The sequence below is a fragment of the Plutella xylostella genome, chromosome 25, assembly GCF_932276165.1.
Source record: "Plutella xylostella chromosome 25, ilPluXylo3.1, whole genome shotgun sequence".
Classification (NCBI taxonomy): Eukaryota; Metazoa; Arthropoda; class Insecta; order Lepidoptera; family Plutellidae; genus Plutella; species Plutella xylostella.
In genome coordinates, this window is record NC_064005.1 from 5,047,602 (window position 1) to 5,075,324 (window position 27,723).

Here is a 27,723-nt window from a genome sequence, read left to right on the forward strand (position 1 = left end):
TTTAATACTTCCTACAGAGTTACGAAACTATAATTGAAATGTTAAAATTTCAAATAAATGAAGGTATACTTGGAACATTGACAATAAAATTGAATTTCCTGGTTGCATCCAAGAGAGGGCGCGGGCGGGGGCTGCGAGGGGTGGGGGCGAGGGCGAGGGCGGGGCGGGCGGCCACGGCCAGAGGGCGACAGCGGTCAAGGGTGGGTCATATCTAGACTACGCTCCAATTTAATTATAATCGAACCTAACCTTGGCATTTTGCCCGCGCATATTAATTAGGCCAACGCCTAGGGCTGAAAGGTATTAAGGTTCCTCTATTTGGCATCCCTGCTACGCTGCTACGACGCTACGACGTAGCACGTAGGCGGTTACACAACAATTTCGTAGCACTTTCTCCGCGCTTGTAAAAATGACGAAAAAAATCGTTGTAATGGCATCGCGTGTTGCGTTAGGCGATAGCGTCGTGAATTACAATGGGCCGACGATACGTTACGACACGGTTTAGAAAGTGACTCCACGGTCAATGGTCTCGCGGGGAAAGTTACCGAGTGAGTGACGTGAGTGTGCGGACGGCCTCTGAGCCGCGGCCGAACCACACGCTTCAAGAGGTTTACAAGATTCCGCTTTTGCAAATGACTTCTACTTTTGTACGACTTTTTAAAAATGAAACTGTGTTTTTTTTAAAACTTTACACCTACGATTGAACCGATATTTATAGTTTCGCTCGTCAGTTTATAGGAATCCACATTAGTGTTTTCCTTTTCATTCATTAGTACTTAATAAAAATATTTCGGCTTAACGTGACTTGTGATATATATGAAGTATTATTTCCGTTCCGTTCCGCCTATCAGCTTGGGCTGGACTCCGCAAGCGAGTGGCCTTTACTTATGATCCGTGCCAGTTGCATTCGCTTTCGCAACCTGAGATGCGTATCGCTTGTGCGAATGGTTTTTTTCAACTTTTTTCGTTTTCTTTTTGATTCCGCTTCGAGTTTGGTTTCGGACGTAATTTTTATGACCTTCTTCGTTTTGTGTGTGCTGCCATAAAGTGAAAGTTTTTTAATTGTTGATTTTTTTGTTGAGGTTTTTGTTTTATTTTTTATTTTTTCTGATATTCTTGTATACCTACACAGTAATATAATGTAGTAACATTTTATAAGTAATTAAGTTTATAGTTATAATAGAAATAAGCAAAATAATAATTACATCGAACTAAGGCACAACATTTATCTACATACACTACTTACCCGATGTATTGTTTTAAGTTTTATTTTGTTTTTGTATCACCAATAAATTGTAACTATTCCGCTACATAATCACTTCAAAGAACCAAAAATGGCGGACAGACCCATAAACGCAACAACCAATCACGCCGCACTCAATTTATGTACTGACAACAGAAAATCAATTTCCATTTTAGGTCCATCTAGGATTCCTAGGTCATTCGGGACACCTGCGCAGTGGTGCACTTGCCACTTGCTTCCGATAGCTCGCTACCTCTGACCTTGGTCCCGGGACCACCTCGCCCCTCTCCCCCCCTCCCACTACCCACACAGCCTCCACCCCCCGTGCAACCCTGGAATAAAGCCAGCTATGACGCCCTGCCAGCCTCCCAACTATCTCTACAGTTATCACCCAATGTTTGGCAACGCAAAACGATTACCATAATAAACTCATTTATTGGGTGACGAGCGCTGAAACGTCTGCATATTTTATCGTTACATTGACTCGCGTTACATAACCTTGTTTTCGTATAAAAACAAGCCGTATGTACTTTAGAACGAAACTGTGTCAGCTAAATTCAATTAGGCTTACGTGCTCTGTTTTACAGAGCTGATAACACATTGTTTCAGACGGTTTTTTATCAGCTAAGTCAACAAAGCGCTTCAAATTGCATCATAGTCATGAAGTGCATGTTTTCATGGTCAAATTCATGTCTACAGCATTCACTTGGCTATGGGCTGTAACTCGCAATATTAGTTAGTCATATCTGAAATGACGCGTCCATACGGCGGAGTATCGCGGGCGCGCGGAATGTGAGCGGTGAAAGTAGACGAGCCCGTCCGTCCGCGGTACCGAGAAAAACGGTTTTCCACTTGGTTTCACCTCACGAGAGTGCAACAGGTGCGTCTTGAGACAGGCGGAGTGACTGCGGCGGTGGTGGGGCCGCGGGGGACGTGTGCACCGGCGGAGGCGCCGCGCCCGACTGCCAGCTATCCAGCTGCACCGAAATAACTGCTCGGCTTATGCAGCCCGGCCGCCTGCACCGCCCTGCCCCCCGTGCCCCCCGCTCCCCCGCCCCCGCCCGCCCGCGCGGGGCGCCGCCCGCCTGCAGCCTGCATCGATCCAGCTCCAGGCCTGACCGTGAAACCGAGTGGGCGGAGGCTGCGGGCTGCATCGATCTAGGTTTCCCTTTTCCAGCTACATTATGGGTGGTGGGTGATCTACACGCGTACAGTATCCGGGCCCCGGGACCTGTATTGATTTTCTAGCTTCTGCTGAGTTCTGGCGGTACTGGTTAATGTTTATGACGCAACTAGCTGAGAACGCCCGACGCCTACGTGTACCTAGTCTTTTGTTTAAATTGCATTTTAAAATGCCATTGCGCACCGTAAATCATGTACATTATGTCACCTTGAGCTTAGCACGTGTAATCGTTTTAAACTCAGAAATCTTAGATTATTCACCACGAATATACATGAAAGCCTTTGTTTGGTTTTCCAAAACCTGCCACATAATTTAGTAAGAAATTCATCCTTGGTTCATCGATGTAATTCAACTAATTTATCTTGTACGGTTTGGGGTGCATGAAAGAAGTCTCCTCGAGTAATGTATCCTGTTCTGTTCCATCTGTTCCTTTGTGGTATACGTCCAGCGCACCCTGGGCACTCAGCCACTAGCGTTAATCTGATTGGCCAATCCACGATCACAGATCCTAATCGACATTTTACGACACGATAAGATGTATAATTACTGTTTCGTTTTCAGCCAAAAATAACTAATTTCCTTACAGATTCATCTTGAAATTCCGTCTGTCCACATACAGACTCCAACAACCATATCACTATAGAATTATAGATACAACATTATATGTACACATACATAGTCCATATTATATTTTACAGCCGTCTTACCGTCTATTCCTACACCCTTCAATCAGAAGAAATAGAGCATGATCAGTCTTATTGTCAAAACGAATGTCGCATTACAACAGTGCCCTTGTCCGATGCAATTCTTTATATAACGAAGGGCCTGCCAATGTGTTTGGCAGCCATCTTGGCTCGCGTACAAAACCAACATAAATTTTTAGACTAACAGGCGCCCATTGTCTAGGCTAGATGAGAGATAGATTACATAGATAATTGACTTTTTGTAGGGATTTATTTCGATATTTCATTAATGTATGTATTAGTTTTATTTTTATGTTTAAAATGAGGCGAGTGCCTACGGAAAAGACGTCAGACGCATCCTAAAGACCACCAGTCCACGATACTTCGGTTCAAAATCCACAGCCATCTATAATCAGCACCCTGTATAAAGCCGCCATCAGTCCAGCGGGCGATTGTGCTATGACGCTTTCAGAAACATATATAAAACTATGTATATCTAGCCAGAAATAATAAAAAATATCGAATAATCTAACATACAATAATAGCCTACTAATTGGGAACTGCGAGGATCAACCGTATTTACAAGCAATCGGAAAGTATTTGGTAAACACGCGTGGTGAATCAGGTGTTACCGGATTACCTACACGAGTTATGGTGGGTAACGGCGGGTTACATCAACTATGTAATTGAGTGCAGAACATTTGGCAACCACCCCACTTTGACGGGTTTGTTGAAGTGATACACTCGATATTACATGCTGACTCAGATATTTTTAGGAGCATTCATTTATGTAGTTTACAAGATTATTGTTACTTAAAAAGGCAAGGAAAAGCTACCTTAAGACAGACTTGTAAGTAGTTGTAGTCTTACGATAAGTTTATTATATCCTTACACCATTAAAGAATAGAATATACTTCATTTATTCACCAGAAACAAGGTATTTACTGTAGTGTTTCAGGTACAGTTTATAAAAACAATCATGTTTTACCAAGAAATCGGTAACTATGTGAAATACAATGTATTGAATACAATATATATTATTATATGTACTTACCTCTTTTAACTGAAATATTATTATTTAAAATTAAATAAGTAATCGAGTAAATATCTCGATAAGTACTCATAAGTGTAACTTTAGTAGCAGATTCTAGTATTTTCCCATAACTTTTCCCGTCATTATAAGTTAAAGCGTCGGAACGTTTCGTTTCTAAGAACTTGTTCTCCATCTTTAACTTTCTGTTTCTTACTTGTTCTTCCAAGTTTCTCATTTGTTTATAAATTACATGAGGGAGAGATAGATATAAATGTTGCATTTACCTCTACCGAGCACGTTAAGTTTTGTATTACCCTGGGAATAAGGTAAGTGTAAGTATTTTTTTATTCTTTCTACTTCTCAGTTGGATTTTAGGGTTGGATAAGGCCTTTTTAACAGTAACAATAAATTGACTTGCCTAAGTGTTTTATTTACGAGATGACTGTATGAGTACCGATTTTGCAAACTCGCAATGTAATCTTTTTTGACTAGAACTAGATTTCATCCAGTACCTATACATAGGCTTGGTAGCTATTTTTTATATCAATAGGGTGTTGCAAAAAGGGTATACTAAGCCGAAAGGGGGTGACTCAGGGGGTCATTCTGAACAACTAATTGCAGTACTTCGTACACCTAATTCGTAAGTTAGTATAATTTGCACACAAAACATTGAATATAGTAAATCTTTATCGTCAATATCTTGTTTCAGGTTAGAGTTGCAATAAACATAAACATTGAATACATAAGTGTCACCTTCACTCGCAGTTTCAACAGGTTTTTGCCCACCTACTTACCAACAAGTAAAATAAATAATAAGCTGTAAGCTCATGAATATAAATCTATATCATAGACAAATTGTTTACATAACAAGCTTTGAAAGTTAAAGCTAACAATACATAACATCTATCGTGATTTTTATACTTATTTTTCCCTGATATATAAAATCAACTAAGTTTAAGTTTAAGACGGTTGCGTGTGCCAAGGTCATGTAAGTATATTATTAACATAATTTTCCATTTCAAATGTAATTATTTCTAGGAAAATATCAAACATATAAGTACTTATAACTAAATTGTCAAAGTGCCTGGTACCAAATATTGTTAATTTAACTTTATAAACTTTCAACGTAATTAATCACTGACATTATAGTTTATAGATCATCAATCTGAAACATACCTACAATATTAATAAATGAAATATTTCTTTACATTTTAAACACAAGTCCATATTCGGATGACCTAAATAACATCTGGATATGTCCATGAAGGATATGACCTGACCTGTTATAAATTCAGGACACAGATCAATAATCCAGGTATTCCTAGGCTTTACAGGCTCAGGGCTTTGGGGCCGGGCCGGCCTTCGTATTGTAACACGAAACCTTTTGCCACATAGAATGAAAAATTAGCTGATATATACATATAAGATTTATGTACTGTATGTATATAAACTAGTGCTTACTATATTTGATTTATGACTCTTGAATGGAGTGATTGTGTAAATTATAAAACAAAGTACCTAACAACCAAACCTTGTTAGATTCCCAGTAAGATGTTAGATTCCCAGTTAGATCCAGTTAGATAGCTCCCTTTGGGAGCGTAGGTTCGTATCCTACCGGCTGCGCCATGTCAAGACGGGCGTGAATCAAAGACGGTGACTCGGGTTAGACTGGTTTATTTTATAAGAGCATGCTACCCACATCATTACAATATTGACAGTTAATAGATAGTTATTTATTCTAAAGTCTTCAATGGGCTTGAACGTACTTAAGTATTTGTAACTCTTATACAAAGGGATAGTTCCTTTATATCAAGATATCATGCAGGGTGGCCCAGGTTCATGAGTTGATCCCATGGTGAAAGTTGATAAGTATGTCAAGGACAATATCCTGCCTTTGTATGATCAAGATTTATAATATTCCACCTGTAGTTAATCCTCATGAATGTTTCAATTAATTAAATAAATACATTAAATTACATTCTAAATTTAAAAAAACTTCGAACTTGTTACATGTGTGGGTACCTATAACGGAAATGATCAAGCAATGCGCCGCAAATGCGAAACAGTGATAGCATTAGAAAAATAATAGTCTTTTACACCTTTCCGCGCAACGTAATGAATGACCAGTTACCAGGAAAGCAGAAGGCATGCGGATACAGCGTCCTTACTTCAGTAAGAAATAATAAAACAAACACTTAGCCACTGGCCATTGGCTATTGGACAAATGACTTTCCCCGCATTCAATAAAAAATGGCTTTAGTACGCAACACGTGCGTGAGACTTGGAAATATGTTGTGAACTAGACTGGTATTGTTGTAATTAAATTGTGTAAAACACAGTTTCATTAATGGCCGTTAGCAATATTATGGACTACTGTTGCTGTTTCAACATCTAAGAATATTCCATACAGACTCAGTGATGTTAATGAATAACTTGAATTTGGACTTTTTGGACACACTTTTCGAAAGTCATTTAAATTGAAGTTGTACTAGTTAAGCTTAACCTATAAATAAATAAATTGTATTACCAATCGTTTGCTCGAATTAGCAACAATGCGACTATCAAAAATTTAAGAAAAATATATAAAATAATTTAGCAAATTTTGACATTACCGGAATTTTACATTGTCCATAGAAAAGAGTTCATCGCTGACGTAAAAATAAGTTCTTGTTTCTAATTTGCAATTATCACCTTATCTAATACGGTCTGTGCCTTGCACTAATAGTACCTAAACAACTAAACAGTGAAGAAGTAACAGATTATTTCCAGAAGTACAGTCAGCAATAGACATTTTTATTTATTTATTTATTTATTATTACAAAATGTTCCACTCCAGCAAAAACAGTTTGCTCCTGAGACTCATGGGCGGAAGATGATGTATCACATAATATTTTATGGATACATACAAACAATCTCGCGAGCAACCAAATCGACTCAAGCCTTGACGGCGCAAACATACATTAATACAAGTAAAATTATGAATAGAAATAATAAAAATGATATGTCATTTAAAAGCTTAAGATGTCAGCTTTAATTTGATATCATTATTATTGAAATCCATTCATCATTTTTGAAATAAATGATGTCTGAACGCAATTGTAGGAAAAACGGGAATTTAGGAAAAAAGGGTATGGGTATCGTATTATACAAATTAAACAAAAAATGTTAAGATAAAAATTTATTTATTTAAATCAATACTTTGTATTGCCCCCTCTTGCCCTAATTACAGCCTGCAGCCTGTTTCTCATAGACCTTATCAACTTTTTGACAGTTTCCTGAGGAATGCCGTCCCACTCCTCTAATAAAGCTGTCTTCAGCTCGTCCACGCTTGCAGGGACTGGATTCCTGGCCCGAACTCTTCTTTTGAGCTCGTCCCATAAGTGTTCGATGGGATTCAGGTCAGGACTGAGCGCAGGCCAGTCCATCGTGCGCAATTCCTTCTCTCTCAGAAACTGCCGACTGACTCGTGCCGTGTGGCAGCGGGCATTGTCGTGCATTAGCACGAAGTCTTCACCGACAAATTCTGCATAGGGCACAACATGACCGAGTAGAATGTCGGTGATGTACCGATCAGCTGTTAACCCGCCTCCTCGGCCGCCTCCAGGCACGAAAACAAGTGCGGTTTTTCCCTCTAGAGAAATACCAGCCCACATCATGCAGGAACCGCCGCCATATGCTACTGTTTCAGCGAAACAACATTGGGCAAATCGTTCCCCCGGACGCCGGTAGACCCGGCCTCTCCTGTCACTGCCATGCAGACACACTCTGCACTCATCAGTAAACAGGACCGACCGCCATTGCGCAATGCTCCAATCGAGATGCTCTCGAGCAAACTGAAGACGCGCTTGTCGGTGGCCTGCAGTCAATTTGGGGCCTGATGCAGGTCTTTTTGGTGTCAAGTTGGCTTCCTTCAAGCGTCTTCTCACTGTCCACTCGCTGACAGCCACTTGTCGTACACGTCTCAGTTCTTGCTGCACATCAACGCCCGTAAGGTGTCGATTGCGCAGCGAGGTTGAGACAATGAAGCGGTCGTCTCTCTCTGAAGTGCAGCGGTGGCGGCCCGTTCTTGGTCTTCGATTGAAGGCACCAGTCTCTTGGAACCGTCTGTATACTCGGGATACAGCAGACTGGCTCAAGTGGAGCTGGGCAGCGACTGCTCGCTGACTTAACCCTTGTTGCAGCAAGGCAACAACTTGAGCAGCTTCTTCTGGTGTGGTATCCATGGGTTTGCGAAAACAAGGAATACAATGCAACGAGATGTGTACCGGTCAACTTGCAACAAGCGACTGATAAGGTACACCGGATGTGGAAAGGTTTTATAGCGGGATCAGGTAGCGCAAGGCGTGGATTCCTAATGAGGTAATTAACACTGACGGGCAATTAAAATGCGTCATTAAATCTGCGCTTAGTTTTTTTTTATGGTATTGATCTTAATTGAAAGCCTAATTCTTCAGCTTTCGAATGACATATCACTTTTATATTTACCATTTATCGTTTTAGGAAAATCAATGTATATGTGCGCCGTGAAGGCTTGAGTCGATTTGGTTGCTCGCGAGTGTAGTCATAAACTCAATGTCAACTCACGTTGACATATTTTTTTGAAGTTGATACTTTTTTCTGATGCAAAGTTAGCGTTTCAGGACTCTCTACTCTACGTAATTTACGTGTCAGTGGCAAAAGTCAGGAATCAAGGATACAAAATTCGAACAATCTTCTCATCTTCACTATCTTCTTCTTTTCTTAATCTTCTCATCTTCACGAAGTATCTTCTTCCTATTTCTATCCAGCCAGTGTAGTGTGACGCGTGGGGGGAACTAGGGAACAACTGAGATACCACCAGCTGTGTTCACTCGCAATGAAACCTGAGGGAGCACAGCGTGGCACCCGGTCGTTCGATAGCCGACGACTCGCTGCTCCGTGCTGGGGTACATGACGACTCGCCGGTCTGCCATGCTGGGGGTGCAGGATTCTTGATGTTGCTTGGGCTTGGGCTTGGTCACTCATAGATAGATGAGCATTCTTGACGCTTGACAATTATATTCACGATGATAACGTATACTTGTGAACTACAAAGTCTGGAGCATCATCTACTGCTGTGATAATTATCCACTAAATTAACATACCTAATTTAAATGACATATGCAGTAAGTATAAATATTCAAGGAGGCATTATTGTTTAAAAACCTCTCTAGGAATTAAACTTTCTTACAGTATTATGTTTTGCCAATTAAGTTTTCTCTTAACTTTTCGTTCACTGTTAATTAGAATATAGTTTGAAATCTAACAGTCCAATAGAGACATCTGTCGATAACGGCTGCAAGCACGCAGCTTCATTGGCAGTAATACAACAAGTTCGCTGCTTTGCCATATTGTATGCGGTGAATCGCGCTGCGCGTTTGGTGATGTGCACTACAGAGCATAGATGGCATTAGTATCGCATCGCGACTGCAACGCCGCCAAGCGAGGAAAACATGAACTAAACCTTTCATAGAAGTTCAGCGTAAACAAAGCCTATCCTATGGCATACCTGCAAGGTAGGTATTTAGTTATGTACATTGGCTGTTTACAGTACATAGCTTTATGTATATGTAGAGTTTTCAATTGTTGAGGAAGGTCAGTTCGTTTCAATGGGTTTATATAACTTAGGTTTCATGAGCATTATGGACACGAACAGTATAACAAGCAACTAACCAAGTTTTTATATAGGAATATCTTACACGATATCTAAATATAAAAGGTGGGTATTTGCGATTGTTTAATATATTATTATTGTAGGTGATTTTAACTTACTGAACCTCATATTCATAGTAAAGTATTTGTAAAAAGTGAGCAAATCAGTGAAAAGACACATGATTTTTACCTCTCCTGTCGTTGTTACTTTGTAAACCTTTTGCGAACTGATTGTAAATTTTATAAATAAGTTTAATGGCTGTATCTAATATAATCTTTACAAATAGTATTTATAAGAACAAACTTCCGTGGTTGATATCATCTCTTCAATAACTTGTCATTGTTGAACTCTTTTCTCTTAGGTCTACACACCAATCAAGTACTTATAGGTAGTTATTAAATGATGTGTTTCTAATTCTGTGTAGAGATTAATATAAAAAATAGCAACTACCAAACACAGCGTTACCATAAAAAAAAACGTAGTTAAGGGTCTGCAATAGGGAATCGAGGGTTGGTATTGTCATAGAATTATATAGTAAATGATGCTCTACAGCCTTGAAAAAAATCACACAGGTAGCCGAAGAGTCTAGCTAGGTGCTGAATCATTCGAATTTAAGTAAATGCTTATGGATAACTGTAAATTAATTTCAGAAAACCAGTAAATCACACTCCCGTATTGTAACAACTGTGTCGTAATTATCAAGAATTTACATATGATTCTTATCAAATTATAAAGATAAATGCTTGGACTAGGCGATAAATACCTTGTTTTTAAATAAACACACACCTATTTTGTGTAAATTAATAACAAACTTGGGCAATTTTTTTCCCTCAAATCTTCATACAAATATCTATGGCGGCTTTCTGTGTTATAAAATCATAAACACAAGCGACGTTTGACTCAGTCGGCCGCTGGCCTCCAAAGAAGGGTCACGTCGGTTTAGGCAGCACTGACAGCTCGCGATCTTTTCGTGTACAGATACAAAATCACTGCACATTGGTTGTCATTGCACTTTTTCAACTTTTATGACACCAACATAATTTGATTTGAAATTGAGGAAGCATAATTCTTACACTATATTCAATACATTAAATTAAATTAGATAGTGGGCAATGTTCTCGCGTGACATTACAGTCTCGTAAAGGTCCGATGAGGAGCAGGAATATAGCGAATGGATCTAAGTGATGACAATACGTAGGAACATTAGGTTAGGATTCATCAAAAACACAGTCTCATGGTACTGGTTGAGGAATGGTCTCGTGAGGATCTGATGAGGGCAGTAACAAGGTGGTGACTGAATTTTATTTCAAAGATGTTAATAGCTAAAAGCATCGAGTTTGGGCTATTAAGTATGTTTTTCAGAGAGACAGAAAGATATTTTAGGTTTCCTCTGGATTAGTTAGGTTTACTGGGTTTACTAAATTCATTCGTAACGTAAAATTGATAATGACGGAATTTCTTCTATAGACAGTAGTTACTAAAAAAACCAACGATAGATGGCGTAATTTGCAGAAGTACCTATCTAGTCACCCTGTCACGGGGTGACTTTGGTTGGTAACTCAGAAAAAATACTATATGTTATTGCATCAATAATAAAAAAAATCAAGAAAATATTCAAAGTTTCCATCCCCGCACACAAATCACAAACTCATGCCCTGTTCTAGGAGCAGGGTCTACCCTAGTGCATTTTCATGACCACTTTTCGGTTCTACCTTTTTTGGCCCAAGATTTATTTGCCTAATCTCGTATTGCATAGTAACGTTTGGTCAAAGTCTCGTTTCGCCGAAAATCGTATGGCATAAATCTCGATTAGTAAAAAGTTATTTCGCATTATCTTGTTTAGCCTAATAATGGTATGGCCATATCTTGAATAGCCTAATAATAGGTTTATACAAAGTAATAATATTTGTTTGGCTTTAACTTTGACGGAGCGTCTCTCTATAGCGCAAACTGGTGCCTTGTATTGTTTCCGCTGTTTGGAAAACGCTCCGCTCCGCTCCGCTTTGGTTTTGATGAACATGTGCACCTAACACGCTCCTCCTCGCTTTGCTCGTCGTCGCACCTATCTTTAGGTTTCGATCTCATGGGGTTTGTAATAATTATTGTATGTGTATTATAAATGTATGTTGTATTGCTCGTTAACTTTCAATTTTTTAATCATTCAATATCGTGATTTTCGGGATGTATGAGAAAAAATACCACAATTTGTACATTTACTACATACTTAATATATTATTTATTAAGATAACATTAGGAGAAACAAGATTATACATAGGTATAGACGAACATACATTTGAGCAAACGAAACTTAGGTGTTTAAAGATTGTGCCTAAAGAGTTTTAGACAAAACGAGCCTTATGCCACATAATTCTTGGCAAAGTGATGGTTCGGCCAAAAAAGTTTAGACCATACGAGTTATGCGAAATGAGTTTTGGTCAATAAAGATTATGCGAGATGAGGGGAACCGCCACTTTTCACTTGTGTCCCACCGGTTTCTGTGCTCAGCGGAATAGCACCATTAACCATTATTATTCTGAGATATCATCACTTCTTATTCTGAGTTACCCAACATAAAAACACGCCATCTATTGAAATCATTTTTTAATTAGGATTTTTCTATGGTGTGGTCCCCAAATTTAAGGGTAAAAGCAAAATAATTATATTTTAACCATTTTTTATACCTATTAGGTATATTAAAAGACCAATTCAACGATACCCTACCTACACCATCAAAATAACCGGAAAAAATATTAGCCCCAATTTACTTGTATGGGAGAGGGAGTACCCCAATATTTTTTTGGGGTACTCCCCATATCTATGCGAAATATCAGCTTGATATCTTTACCCGTTTCTGAGAAAAAGGGCGGTGACAGACAGTCAGTCAGACAGACGGACAACAAAGAGATCTTATAACGGTTGCTTTTTTCCTTTTGAGGTACGAAACCCTAAAAATAAGAAAAAATATTATTCTGCTACCAAAAAATATACTTACAAACATACAAACATACAATCGAAAAATATTACCCTCCTCCTTCGGCAGTCGGGTAAAAACAAGTGAGACAGGGGGTCATTCTGAACTTTTGTTCTACGAGTGAACGAAAATGAACAAAAAAAAAACCTTTTTCATAGAAACTTTGATGACACGTGACTTTTTACCATGGAAAACGAATATTTTTTTTCGCGAATTTGCAAAACTCGTAGAACAAAAGTTGTTCAGAATGACCGCTTGAGTCATCCCCTTTCGGCTTAGTATACCCTTAGTATCTACACTTTAATACCTGTAGTTACCTTTCTACAAGTAAGTAAATACTACATTTGTTTAGAAAGCTAATCGGGTTCCGAGTATGGAGAAAAGTGACACCCCTATTAATTTCTACTCTTTCCTGGTGCTTAGGTACCAGTGTAATTAAAAATTATACTTACCCTCAAATCACTACTTGAAAATAATTGTCAATAAAGTTGGCGAGTAAAAGTTTATGACCCACTGTGCAAACTTACATGTGTGCGTGTCACTGCGTGTGCTGTGTGAAGAGCATTGAAAACCCAAATTTGGCGCGGCACGTCACCCTGTACGGGCCCTTAAATGTATTTGACGGCAAACTGACACCATTTAGCATTTGTTTAAGTTTTGATGGTAAGGCAAAGGCCCTTAGTTATAAACTTTATTATTACGCAAGTAACATCGCACCGCCTACCACTACCCGGTAAACAGTCCGCCATTGCCCGGACCCTCCACACCCGGGTGCCGCACACACACACACACACACACACCGCGGTGGTGCCGCCCCGCGTGCCGACCTTGACCCTCGTCTGTGTGGGTGCCAAGTGCATCCAGCAGACCCACTGGGACTGTGGGGTTGGGTAAGATTGTACATTATAATGGTTTTAGGAAGTATATGATGCGCAGTACAGTTTTTTTGATGATCGAGATGGTGATGACTTATGATTGAAGTCATGTTATTCCTTATACTTTCACATAACTAGTATTGTATAATATAAAGATAATCCATTTGATTTCTGACAAGTAAGATCAACGCGGTGCGGCGGTTAAAAATATATATTCGGTAACTTTTTTACATTGTATCATAATTTTAGGTTATAAAAATGCTTGTTTTTGCTAAATGTTTGGCTTCGGCATATTATTTATAGTATATTATTATGGTGTATACCTTCTTTATGAATGTATTATACCCCTCACATTAAAAAAAATACTGCTACGCAGGGTGCTACACGGGATAACGCTACACGACTGCTACGAAATTTCGTAGCAAAATTGTAGTATAACGGTTTATTGTATATGTAATTATTACGAAGATTGTGATAGGACAAACATAATTTTGAATTTAAATACCTAGTTTCAGAGGTAAAACTGTATTATATAATAAAACGAGGAAGGTTTCCTGTTCTACAACAGTCTATTTACGCTGAGACCTGAGATAAACCCATATAACATAGATGAATCGTTATTTAAATGTAAAGTCAGGTAAAGTTAAGTGTTACAAGTAGAATAGTGACATCATGAATCCGAATGGAAAACAAACGAAGTCCACTTCCTCATAGATATAATTATTGTATAGAAATAACAAGCTAAACAGATATAGTAAGTATGTGCATAGGTACAATATGTACATAGGTAAAATATGTAGGTACATAATACAACGCATAAATAAATAAAATATTTGAATTTGTTTCCATATATTATGAAAAATAGATTTAAGAAAAAATAAGTTGATATTATGTTTTATTTAGCCAATTTAAGGCTTTCGTGGTAAGTATAAAACGAATTTTATACAGTTTTCTTTCTTACGTTTTTATAATATTACCAGAAAAAAAACCGGAGTAATGTGACAAAAATATAATCACTTACCTTTTTTTTATCTACAGCGCTTTTGCGGTTTTCTTGTCCCGTGCCAACCTGGAATAACAGAAAATATGAATTAATAAGTATACTCAAGTCTGTGTACTTTTGATTTGATTATGCATACAAACAAAATTTATTAATTATTGTACATTCAAAGATCATAGTGAAATATTAAACGTATAATAAAAAATACATACAGATAAATTGAGAACCTCCTCCTTTTTTTGAATTCGGTTAAAATATTATATTTATTCAATATCTGACTGTACAATCGTGGTTAAGAGCGAGATCATTAGATTTGGAGGGCAAAATAATCAAATGTTGTGCGTGCGCCGTAAAAAAAAACCGACTAATGATACCTAGTGTAGTTATATTTAGTCATCCTGTTGACATTATAACATCTTATTATTTGGATACCTTAGAATCTTATGTACCTAGTCATTTTTACGCTCATAATTTTAAAAAAGCACCTAGATGAATATTCTTCTGTTCTGTCCGAGTACAAATACTTTTATTTACTGAGAAGTTAAGTGGGTTCTGATTTTGGATAACGTGAGAGAATGAAAATTAAATTTATAATGCACCTTTGATAGACTGATACCTGAAAAACCTTATTGTGTTTTCAAACTAAAACTACTTTTTTTCTCTTCTCCTTAGGTACGCTTTGAATGTGGAAAGCTATGGAAAAGATTTTCTCTCTAAATCCTATTATACGTAACAGAATCTATTGATAAAAATAAACTTCCTGGAAGGCTGTCGTCTTCAGCCCACGCAGATTTTCCTACCGGGAAGGGGGGTATTAGGTTACGGGGGGGAGAGGGTACTAGGGAGCATGCGCGGACTGCTGGGAGCAAATGTCAAAGGGCGAATGGCGTGGGATTGCAGATCAAGGTAACTCATATTCTTAGCTGCTTAACAGGGCGTTGCAAAAAGTAAGTAAGCAGAACGGTTGGGGTCTTTCTGAAACACTTTACAACCCTCACAGGCTCTATGGATAGGTCTGTTCAATACGGTGTACCACAGGGGAGTGTTTTAGGCCCTCTACTATTTTTAATTTACATAAATGACCTACCTAGAAAAACAAAAAACACTATGGTATTATTTGCCGACGACAGTACAATACTATTTAAAAACAATAATATAAATGCTTTAGAATCTGACATTACAAATACACTATCAGATGTGATTGAATGGCTCACCTCAAATAATCTACTAATAAATATTGACAAATCAAATATAATGACATTTAAAAATAATTACAACCCTAAATCAGAATTAGATAATCTTGACATAAAATACAATAATAAAAATATAAATTTAGTTGAATCCACAAAATTTCTAGGTTTGTACATAGACTCACATTTGACATGGAAGAACCACGTAGAAAGGGTTTGCTCTAAAGTTAAATCATTCGCCTACGCTTTACATATGCTTGCAAAAGTGGTCAATCAAAAAGCAGTATTAGCTGCATATTATGCGTATGTGGTCTCTACTCTGAGATATGGTCTTATCTTCTGGGGTAATTCTACAGATAAACATATCGCCTTTAAGGCACAAAAAAGATGCATTAGATCAATCTGTAAATTAAAACCAACAGACACATGCAAAACGCACTTCATACAACTGAAAGTATTAACGTTGCCTTCATTATATATTTTAGAAATAGCACTCTTTGTGAAAGGAAATAGCGATCGTTTTGGAAAATTCAAAAGTAAAAGGTGTGGAAATAAAATCAGCGCTGCCAGCTGCTCAACAGCTCTTTTTAAAAAGAGTGTTTTTGGTATGGCCCCTATAATCTACAATCATTTGCCGAGTTGTATAAGAGAAATCAATGTACTCAATTTGTTCAAAAAATGCTTAGCAAAATTTCTTATTAGAAAAGCCTATTACAGCCTAGAAGAATTTCTTCAAGACCATGTGTAATAGTCACGTTCCTTGTAGCTGTGTCAAAAGTTTATATGTATAAATATTTAATTAGGTATATCTTTGACATGCATGCATTCATTGAATTTATCACTGTTTCTTAATTTTAATTTAATTTTTTATTTATGTTTTAATTTTAATCTAATTTATTTTTAATTTTAAAACTTTGCAAACCCTCTTGGGTGGAGTATAGTTAAGCGACTTTCCTTTATTTATCATACACCAAACCAATGTACCTATATTCAGCAAAATAAATGATTTGATTTGATTTGATTTGAGGCTTTTCTGGAAACAAAAAGCTTGTTCAGACTTTCTACTGAAAACCTAATAAGAAACTATATCTACTGATCCTAGTAAAGTTCTTATTTGAACGACTTCTCTATTTGACTGTTTCCATCCAATGAACAAGTTCAATCAATCATGAAAATCTCTCGGTACTTATAGGTAGTAACAAAAGTATATATATATCACATAATATTATACAGGGTGTAATTAATAAGAGAGGACAAGGTGCGGCCGTGGATACACACGCCGGGTATCAAATATCACTCACGCTGTAATCTCAATCAATATAATCATGGACTAAACACATGCTAGTGTGCTAGAGTATACAAAACACAGGTTTTTATCAAAACTGAAGTTGGCACGCGTCTATAAATTACAATTTCGTATGAAAACCTCTCGCTAGTGGTTTCTTGATCATCAGTCTGTCACCGTCCATTGCTGAATAATAAGGCCTCTACTAGATAATTCGTTTCGATTCTCAATTCGAAGGCTTGAAACCTAAAACTTTAAGGCCCTTACCAGAAAAACATAGACGATATTTAACAGGTGTTTAGCGATGTCAAACGCCTACAAAATCTGACAAATTTCTTTAGCGTTTAAAGTTCTTTGTGGTAGTACAGCAAGACAGCAAGCAATGCACTTCTGCCTAGCTGAACGGTGTGATTGGTGTGAAATATTACAAGATGCGAATGTAGGTATGTATGATTTACGTTTTATAGGCACATGCGCACTAATAAGAACTGAATCTGATATGGTAGGTGACTCACTATTTTGTGAAGCCGCTTCTACTAGGCTTATCTAAAATCAGGTTATTCGTAATATTGTAACACAGGCTTTATTTTATTTTATTTTATTTTATTTTGTTCGGAAAACTAGAGACTTATAACAATGTATGTAGCTATATCTTAAAGTAACAGGAAGTCAATTAAAGTTTCCACTGATAGTAACATTGTAGACACTTGAAAACAACGTCGTAAGCATTATTCAATAATGTGAAACTATTTAAATTAAATATCCTACTAATCTTATGCTAAGCTTGTACCTTAGGATTTTATTATTTGCAGTACATACATTATTTTATACTATTTATCTATTGTACCTACTTAATAACTAATAACAGTAATACTTGATAATAACATTTATTGGGCCTTGGACCGCGGTGATTCACTAATCACTATATTGCTTCAGTTGTTGTGTTATTAGTGGGCAGCTCAAGTTATACTTTGTAAAATATATCATAAGCCCATGCGACAGCTGAAATTCAAAAATATTTTTTAATTTGTTAGTGTTCTACGACCTTTATTCATCTTATACTTACCCACATTCCGAACTGATAATCTACTTTTTAGGTGCTCTCTGAACAGCCAAGAGTTCGTTTTGATCAATTTCAGTTCCCAAAACCCAGAAAATTATGTTGAGCTGCTAAGATCAGACTTGAAGTCTAGGCTCTAAAGAAGATGAATTTTCAGGGAAATGTAGGATTTCAGTGTGAGCCAAACAGCCAGATTATATTCACTGGTCTGAGCAAATACAAAAATCCCTCAGAAAAATATGTGGGCGTGAAGTCAAGCTAAAGGTCAAGTAAATCCTAAAATAGTAGCCAGCTTTTAGTAAAATATTATTGAGATAAATAAGCTTTTGCCAGCAATCGCTGTGAAAAGTTTTCTTGTGGAAATTCTGAACTAATTTGCTCTATTCAGTTCTAAGTCTTCCTCGCTGTTATTGCAAAATGCTTTATGTCATAGAAAAATAGATTCTAGCAGGTTTTTAGATTGAATCAATACAATTTCAGAAGTAGTACCGATACAACATAAAATTGAATTTTCGATGACAAAGAACATTTTGATGTAATTTTGCAATCAGAGCGACAATATGCGATAGCAATAACGCTCTAGTATGAATTGGGCTTACCTCCCACATATATTGTCATCAAAATAAAACAATAATATGTATCTTCGTGATTCTTACAGTTTAGCTTTTCCTACAGCTATGAAGTCTTTGCTGTTTAAAATGTAAATACGTTGTAACTTGGATTCCCTTAAAAGCACTTTTATTTTTCCATAAACGTGATAGCATCGACCACAGAGAGGTCAGAATTACCATCGTGCTTCGGATTTACATGATAAGGGCTTAATGACAGCCAGCGTCCGCAATATATTCATTAGCTGAAGAAATTCACGTCGGTACAGAGGAGTCCTGACGGGCGCGCCTAAAGGTCACATTCCCGTGGCAACTCGTTACCATTCCATGAAGCGTCTGAGAAACTGCAAGCCATCGTGCAGACGAGCTCAACCAAAATAAATAAGTAGGTACGGAGTGAGCTGTGAGCCGGCGCTGTTGCCATGCGAGCTCAAGGTCTGCGCGACCATGGCCGTGCCCCCGCCCCGCCCCCCGCGCCCCCCGCGCCCGCGCGTGTGCACCGAGCGGCATCGCGCTAGTGTGCATCGCAAGCTGCATCACACACACGGATGCAGCATACTGTGCCAGTGTGCCACCGACTGCACTACACACATCACATTATGTGGCACCCGCACACCGACGCTCGATTAATAATAGCCGTATGTCGTAGCTACATGTGTTTAAGGGGCGGTTTACATAATCCCCATAAATGATGGCTGCGACACACGAGTTGTAATTATAAAGCACGCCAATAAAAGTTTACACTTCGTTAGTTAGTTGCAATTACTTGGCGTGGCTGCTTGATGAGCTTTGAAATTACAGCACTAAACTTGGTTACAGCTAGAGCTCGTGTTCTGTTCATAGGTTCCGTGCTATGAAATATGTTAGTTTTCAAGGCCATAGCGTGTTATTAGCATGGTCTATGTGTGTGTGTCACCCACATTAGTGTTCAGAATGTGCACGCTCGTTGCTGATTCGTGCTTGCTTTATTTGAGAACTAAATGTGGAAACTGCTTACGTGCCATCCGCGATAACTATGTAGGTACTGATGGATGAGGATAACGGCGGCTAAATGAGGAGCGCTATTTAAAATGCACCGGCATGCGCGTTGCACTTGGTTTACTGTCGGTAAATGGATGGGTAGGTTTTCAGGAGACTTCAGATCTTGAAACTGTGAAGTATGATGAAGTAAAATCACCTAGATTGAAAAATTACTTTACTCAAGTAAGTATACCTACATGTCCTACATGCAATGCACCAATTAGTGGTTTGTTGTTGATGCCATTCAGCCAATGTTAAACAGTGGTTTTAAGTACATGTTTTATTCTTTTAGCGTTGTAATGGCACAACTCCGCTCATTGTAAACAGTATCAGCGGCACGTGGATTGATAATGCGCTGCACACCACGGTTTGGCATCCATTTTGTTTATTTATTTATATTGTTATCACTTCTTATCCACGTGCTCTTGCAACTGTCGTGAATTACTTTCCTCTATTTATTGTACACAAAGTGTCATTTCACCTTGGCAGAGAGATGGGAAATAAATGCTTTTGTCACGCCATATGTTCTGTATTGAACAACAGTATAATGTAGTTACACAGTTGCATATTTGAATGATGTATTGCATCATGTTTTATATCTTGTACGAGTCACTGTAAATTATAAATGCCCTTAAGCATCTTAGGTTTATCGCTCTCTCAGGTGAAGATGATCGATGAGTAGCTAGATGAGTTGGCGTCGGTGTCTAAAGAAAGTATAGTATTCTAATGCTGGTAAATGTCGTTTGAATGTGACTCCGGTAAATAAACAAACGTCGGCGGCCATGTTTTCCGCCATTTTGTGACGAAACGTGAACGTGACGCACGCGCGCGTCAGCTGATAGCGACGTTAGCGAAGTATAAGATGCTTGTAAATACAGGGTGGGCCAGTGAAAAGTTTAAATTTAAAAAATTCACAGAACAAAAACTATGAGAAATATTTCAAAAAATCTTTTTTTAATATAACGTCAGAAGTCGGGATTTTTTTTTGAAATAATAATATTGTTCATGTGACCACCGTCGCGACTTCGGCATTCTTCCAAACGAGAATGGAAATTTTGTTGCATAGAGACCTCGGTATTGCCATAGGAAGTGTTACGAGTGTTTCTGTCTTCTAAGCTATAGGAATTTGAGGTTACAATTCGATAATGTGGTTCCAGCAACACGAAACCACTTGTTACACGTCAATTGAGTCCATGCCGGTAGTTTTAGAAATTTTCCCGGAAAAGCTGATTTCACGGAGAGGCGATATCCTGGCCACCCAGGAACTCTGACCTGTCCCAGTAGGTTTTTTTTCTATGGGGATACCTGAAGCACCGTGTGTACATCCATAAACCAAGGAGGCTGCGTGAATTAAAAGCAAAGATTAGGAAAGAGATGGTGGCAATACCAACAATATGCAAAAGAGTATTTTCAAATTTCCATTCTCGTTTGGAAGAATGCCGAAGTCGCGACGGGGGTCATATGAACATTATTATTATTTCTTTTAAAAATCCCGACTTCTGACGTTATATTAAAAAAAGATTTTTTGAAATATTTCTTATAGTTTTTTTTCTGTGAATTTTTTAAATTTAAACTTTTCACTGGCCCACCCTGTATTTAGGTAAATGTATGCCGCTTTCGCCGTGTTAACAATGATGTTGTTACATTATGTTTTAGTAACTTATTAGTATTACAAAAACTTTGTCTTTTATAAAATTGTGTTACCTTTAAGGCGTGTCCCTTTAAAGTGTAAGGCTTACGTACACGCTTTAAGGCTTACACATTCACTTCGGTCACTTTCACGAAAAGCTAAGTTTTGGGCGCTGTTTGCTGCACAATGTACGATGCTATAAACGTGCCGATGGCATGACAGCTGTTCAGAAATGAAGCCTGAAAATTATGAAATAGCAATTGATCGACTGTTTTCAGCTATTTTCAGTAGCTGAAGTAAGTATTAGGTTTGTTTCGTATCGTTGAGCAAGAACCAACAATACCGGATATTTTGTTTTGCATTTTCATACACAACTCATATTTCTAGATGAGTTCAACGTTGGAATTTTAAGCTATTTTAGATTCTCGAAACTCAAAACATTCGGTATACAAAACAGCTAAGTCGGTCGGCGTCAAACAGCTGTTTTGCTTACTGGGAACTGGGAACGCAACTCTAATTTACTTACTTACTATCGTGAAAATATGAAAAGTCTACGGGACAGACTTGCCGTTTGCGGTAAACAAACAGAAAAGTAAAAAGTACCTATTGAACTACCTACAGAACTGAACATAACTCTGCGAAAGGTTAAATATGACAAAAATCTATGTAAGTAAGTACATGTAACTTCGCTTTTCAGCCCAAAACAGATCTATCAGGATACCTACACCCAACTAAAGTATTACCTACATGAGTTGGTATAATCTTAAACTGTGTTGTTATTTTTCTCTACAAGAGGTATTTGGATGTTAAAAACTCATATCCAAGTTTCGGGAATCAGGTTACAACAAAAGAAATTTCAGTAAATACTGAGTAGGTACTTAGGTAAGCAAGTACTGGAAAATTTGGAAAACCGAAAAGCTTTTGACGAGTTTCTAAGAAATTGAAATTAGCATTTCTTAGAATCTTGGCGTTTCGAATCAAACGAAAACAAGATTAAAGAACATAATTTTAGCTTTAAGGAACATGAGGTACCTCTACAGAATTAGTTTTTATTTTTATTATACAGTGCCCGCCTAAGAGCTTAGTTGATATCCAAATCGCCTGAAACAATCTGGATATTAATCTAGAATGTTGATTACAGATCCAGTCTTTAGAACACTGCTTTACGAAGCCTTCCTGATTGACTCGACTCCTGCAGTGTCCACGAATTTATGTCTTAAACTATAATTTTACCCGTATAATCTGTGTCTAGTTCTAGTTAGTGTGCAGCTCTCTGTGGCCGGGCGAGTCTGCGGTATTGTTATTCAGAGCTGGCTCCGGCGAGTTCAAGGCCAGCACGTGGGAGGCCCCATGCCGGCACTAATCTGTGTCCATGTCCACTGCAGATACGCTATACTTACAACAATATTCAACGACTAATTACCGGGGAATTTAACAAGCCACTTGAACTTATTTTATTATGTAGAAGTTCTTCTGAGCTTCTGTGATACTTTTCTAAATACTAATTTCATTTTAAATTTTAAATGTTTTTTGGAAGATGATTTTGATTTTGTAAGAATTTACTTATACTGACTGCAATTTACTTGTAGTATTGTTTGGAATTACCATCACAACCATCACATATTGTAGCCTGTAGGTATGGCGTGACTACAGAACACCTAATGGACTTTTTTTGCTCAACTATTTTAGAGCTGGCCTTGAGAACTCCAGATATAACGTTAGTTAGAATCACTACTGGAAATGCTAGCTCGATCTTAGTCTGTTCACGTTTAAAAAAGGCTTTAGATATGTACATACTTATTATTTCATTATTCATAACTAGCATGGGCCTAAGTTCAGCTCTAAGCGATTGTTAGTTGATGATTATTATTGGGTCATTTGATGTTAACACATTGATGTACACTAGATTAACGGTGAAATTCATAAAAACGCACAACATTTTTGTATGGGAGTTGAGTGTTGATTTGCTGGTGCACATGCCGGCACACTGCCTAGGCGCAGTAAAGAAAACACGACGTCAATGACCGTTGTGTGCGTGTGAGTTCACACTTTTTTCTGTATGAAAACTTATTGCTGTGTGAAAAAAAGGTACTCTGGGTGCACATATAACTTTGAAATCCTTCCAAATAAAGCACAACAAGATGGTCTTCATACAAACTCTAGGTAAAAGAGGACTGCATTGACCGTTGTTGAAATAATTAGAAAAATAGCGAGGACTGCATTCGACGTTGTGATTTTTTTCTAAAAGTGTGGTGGACGTCAAATGCAGTCAGTGTCCGTCAGTGGGTTAAGCATGTTAATCTTTCAGTAAGCGGAAAGTAGCCATGAAGAATCTTTGGTGATTATTCCCATAACGCCACGAGATAGCAATTACTTATTGTTCTTTATCAGTTTTACACCAAATAGTAATCAAATAATGAATGCATTGAAGTGCATAAACACTTGAAACGAATAGATATATTTTTCAAAGTACATTGATGATGGTATGTTCAAAGATAATTAAACATTAGTTCCTCTAACGCAACATGACGTCATCGTCATTAGTTTTTGTGATGCTCAATATACTATCGTCTCGTTGTTTGCTAATTTTAATGTTCTTTAAGTATTACATATCATACAATAAGTCTGTACCGTAGAAATAATTTAATGTCTTCCTAAGCTCATCTATAGCCAGAAAGAATCCATCCAATACAGAACACGATATTGTAAAATAAAGTTACGCAAATAAAATATAAATTATAAAGTAATTCCAGGATTCATTGTTTCAAGGTAAAAAGAAGCCTTAAACCAACCAATTGTCAAACAAACAAGACAAAAATATCAATTTGAGGGCCATCTAAGCAGAAGGTATAGGTACCTAAGTAGTCTGGCGTGGCGGCGAAATCATTAAGTAATTTCATATTATTTTTCGCATCGTCTTTTCGGCTTTGCTGTGTCATTCAGCTGAAACGATTCCTATCTCGAAGAGCTAAAGAGCAAATTGGTCTGTGCGATCACCTGATTGCCTTGAACTCTCGTATTCGACAGTTTTTGTGCTGAGATACAACAGGATACAAGTTGCGTTGGGAGTAGGGTTGTCTCTGGACGTTTTAGTAATTTCATAAATTAGTTTGGGATGTGGGTTATCTGAAACGGATAATTGGTTTGCGTTTAAGTTTGGGAATGGTCAGTTAAATCCTTAAATGTAAAAACTTTTAGGAATTCTTGTCTTTTTCTAAGCAATGTATCCTCGACGATGTGGTGCTAGAGACCAGAGAACAGGTTTCCCTGGAGCTTGGGTGCCAGCCCTGCCGGGACCCACTGGCCCTGTGGCTGGCTGCCCTTGAGTCCTTGACGTTTGAGACGAACAAGGAAACTGGGTTTGGAAACTTTTTCTCGTTTTTGCTAACTTTACGAAGAAGCTTTGCGAGGACTGGCATTCTTGGATAAATTGCTTGATCACGTGTCCTTAAGAAGTTTAAGAACATTTAATTTGATGAAACCCTTAATGGATTGAGGGTATTTCAAAAGTGTAGAAATTATAATTGTAATGGTAAGAACATGATAAAATATCACACCGGTCGATTTTAATGATTATTCATGTAAAGTGGGCATTGTATTTGAAATTGTAGCACACAAGTGATAAGACTTAGTTGACTATATACTATAGACTTAGTTAACTAACCTCACATACACATAGGTGTATGTATTGATCACTAATGTCTAGAACAAATATGGCCGATCTATGTGCCTCGGTAAGTCGGCATGTGAATTGTGGTTTTCCAAGATAACTCGACGGTTTCCTCCTACCAAAACATTTTCCATTTTAAGGACCTGGTTTCGAAAATTAACTGTTAACCGTTGCGATTATAAATTATTCACCTACCTTCGAATTTCTAGATGAAAAATACTGGAATCTAATTTTAATAAAGTAAATGAAATAATACGAGAGTAATGAGTACTCACCGACGCGGATGCTGGATGTTGCATAACTGGACGCGGAACCGGCAGCCGGCCCCCACTACCGACACGTCACCCACCGGGAGCCAACCACCACAATAACCTGGAAAAACAGGTGCACGTGAGTCCTGAGTGTCCACCGACGCCGTGCAGGTGAGGAGGCAGGCTGTTGTTGACCTTGATCAGCCGGGCCGGGCGCGGCGGCGCGCGGCGCGGGCGGCGCGGCACTGAGGCTCCCGCCGCGCCGCCTGCCGCTCCTGCATTGCGGCGCGCAAGCGCATTCGCGCGCTCATGACCTTGGCATTGAACTTGGCAATGGGCCGGGAGGGGCGCGCGGGGGGCGTGCAGCTGCCTGCACCGCCCCGCGCCCGCCGCTCCGCGCGGCCGACCAACTACACCATATGCATGTAGGGACCAGAGCATTTCCTTTCAGCTCTTGATGTTTATAGGTAGATACGAAAAGTATACTTATATATGAATACAGATAGATACGATACTTTAGTTTTGAAGTTTCAGTATTTATGAAGAAATTACTTAGTAAGTAAGTATACAACACAAAACCCGTCTAGATAGACAAACAATGCCGCGGTTACTGTATTAAGTAGGCAACTCCATGATGCTTGGTGGTTCTAATTTTAGCTCATGGAAGACGAATGGTCCAGTCGACGGATAACATCTGATGTAACGTCGGATCGCGAACAAAAAATTAATGGTACTCGAGAGTTTGCTCATGACTCGAATTTCATTAGGTGTCTGCTTATTTTTATTTGCTTGGTAATTATTAATTATTGGCAACGGCATTTTCCATTATATACTTACTTAAAGTACTTACAGGGTGTTGCTAAAAGTTGAATACAGTAAGTTAATTTTGAAATTAAATTGGGAAAACTAAGATAAAACCCAATACTTACATTAGGAAAAAATATTGTTAATATTTTGTTGCTTAAAAACTCGAAACATTATTTATATACAATGCTGCTGTTTCACAAGTTACGTCATTTATGTGATTCCCCTTTCGTAAAAGAATGAAAGACTTGCGGTCGCGGCCGCCGGCCTACGTTGTTCTTGGAGATTCCCGATTCGAGTCGTGTAGACGTGCCCGCGTGTTGTGTGCTGAATGCATAAAGACTGCTTGAACTTCGCGGATGTACAGGACAGGATAGGAATATCATTGTCGTTGCCCTAGTGCTTTTAGTGAAGGGGGAAATCTTTCAATAATAAAAAATATCTATTGAGGGATGGGTGGTGAGAATCAAGTGATACGATTAACTGTAATATTCTTTCAGGCAAGCGAAATAAGTAGTACTTAAGTTTTATTTTCTTTTATTTAACATTTTAAGTGTGATGTGAACAGAAAACAAAATTAATTCTGCAAAGTTCTTCTACAGAAGTTCTTACTGAAAGACGAGAACGAGTATTACTGAAAGATTTGCCAGAATGTAAGTTAAAGTTAAATAATAATATGCGAGGCCAGGCAGCTAGGTCCCACTTCAATCTCACCAAAGAGGCTGTGTAACATTGCATTACGAAATGAGTTCGTGAAACATTTTGCAGCGATGATGATAATAATACATGTAGCACGAGCCTGGGAGATATCCCCCCTTCCTCACTCCCACTCACCCCCTGCCCCCTAGAGGGGCGCGGGATCGATGTGGCGACGCGCGCAGCCGGTCCAGCACTCCCTCGGGGATGGTGCCAACATTGAAATATTAATTACGTTCTTTATTTCAATGTTAACCGTTTGAAAGACGAATTCGAAATTCCAAATTGGTTTTCGATGGGGCGACGTTGCGTAAGCTGTTCTTAGCTGTGATTGGTGGGTTTGAATTAATAATTTAATTGGCTTTCCGAAGGGAAATCTATCTTCGTTTGTTTTTTCTTGATAGGTCGGAATCTTTTGTTTTTCATGGATTATGTACTTATGTTAAGTACTTGTTACATTACATGAGTATATTTTAATCTACCTAAGATTTTAAGTTACTCGTACCTTAAATGAAATCTTAACCTACTCTATTCAGGGATGGGGTAAAGTTTCTGATGTGGCTCCCTGCAGTCTCCAATCGTTTTACATGTCCCCTTGTTTTATATTAGTGCAGAAAGCCTGTAGGTTTCAACAGCTGATATTGGTGCTGGGTTAAACCACCATCATTTTCAGACTAACAGTAAATCAGTGGCATAATTAAATTATTATTACCACAATGGCTATCCTCAGGTTTTAGTTTCAGACGTTTAATTATTCATATTCTCCTCGGCCATTCCTCAGAGCCTGAAGACAAAAGTCTTCAACCAGTGCGTCCTGCCAGTGATGACGTATGGTGCAGAGACGTGGACA

General features: G+C 38.2%; 1 long non-coding RNA gene across 1 annotated transcript in view; it reads right to left on the reverse strand.

The window, feature by feature from the left end:
* Positions 1–27,723, reverse strand: part of LOC119691074 — a 46,677-nt gene that overhangs the window by 12,132 nt on the left and 6,822 nt on the right. Inside the window, exons 2-3 of the long non-coding RNA XR_005253827.2 lie at positions 25,398–25,494; positions 14,681–14,728 (exon numbers count right to left, since the gene is read on the reverse strand). This is a non-coding gene — a long non-coding RNA (uncharacterized LOC119691074). The remainder of the gene's footprint in view (positions 1–14,680; positions 14,729–25,397; positions 25,495–27,723) is intronic.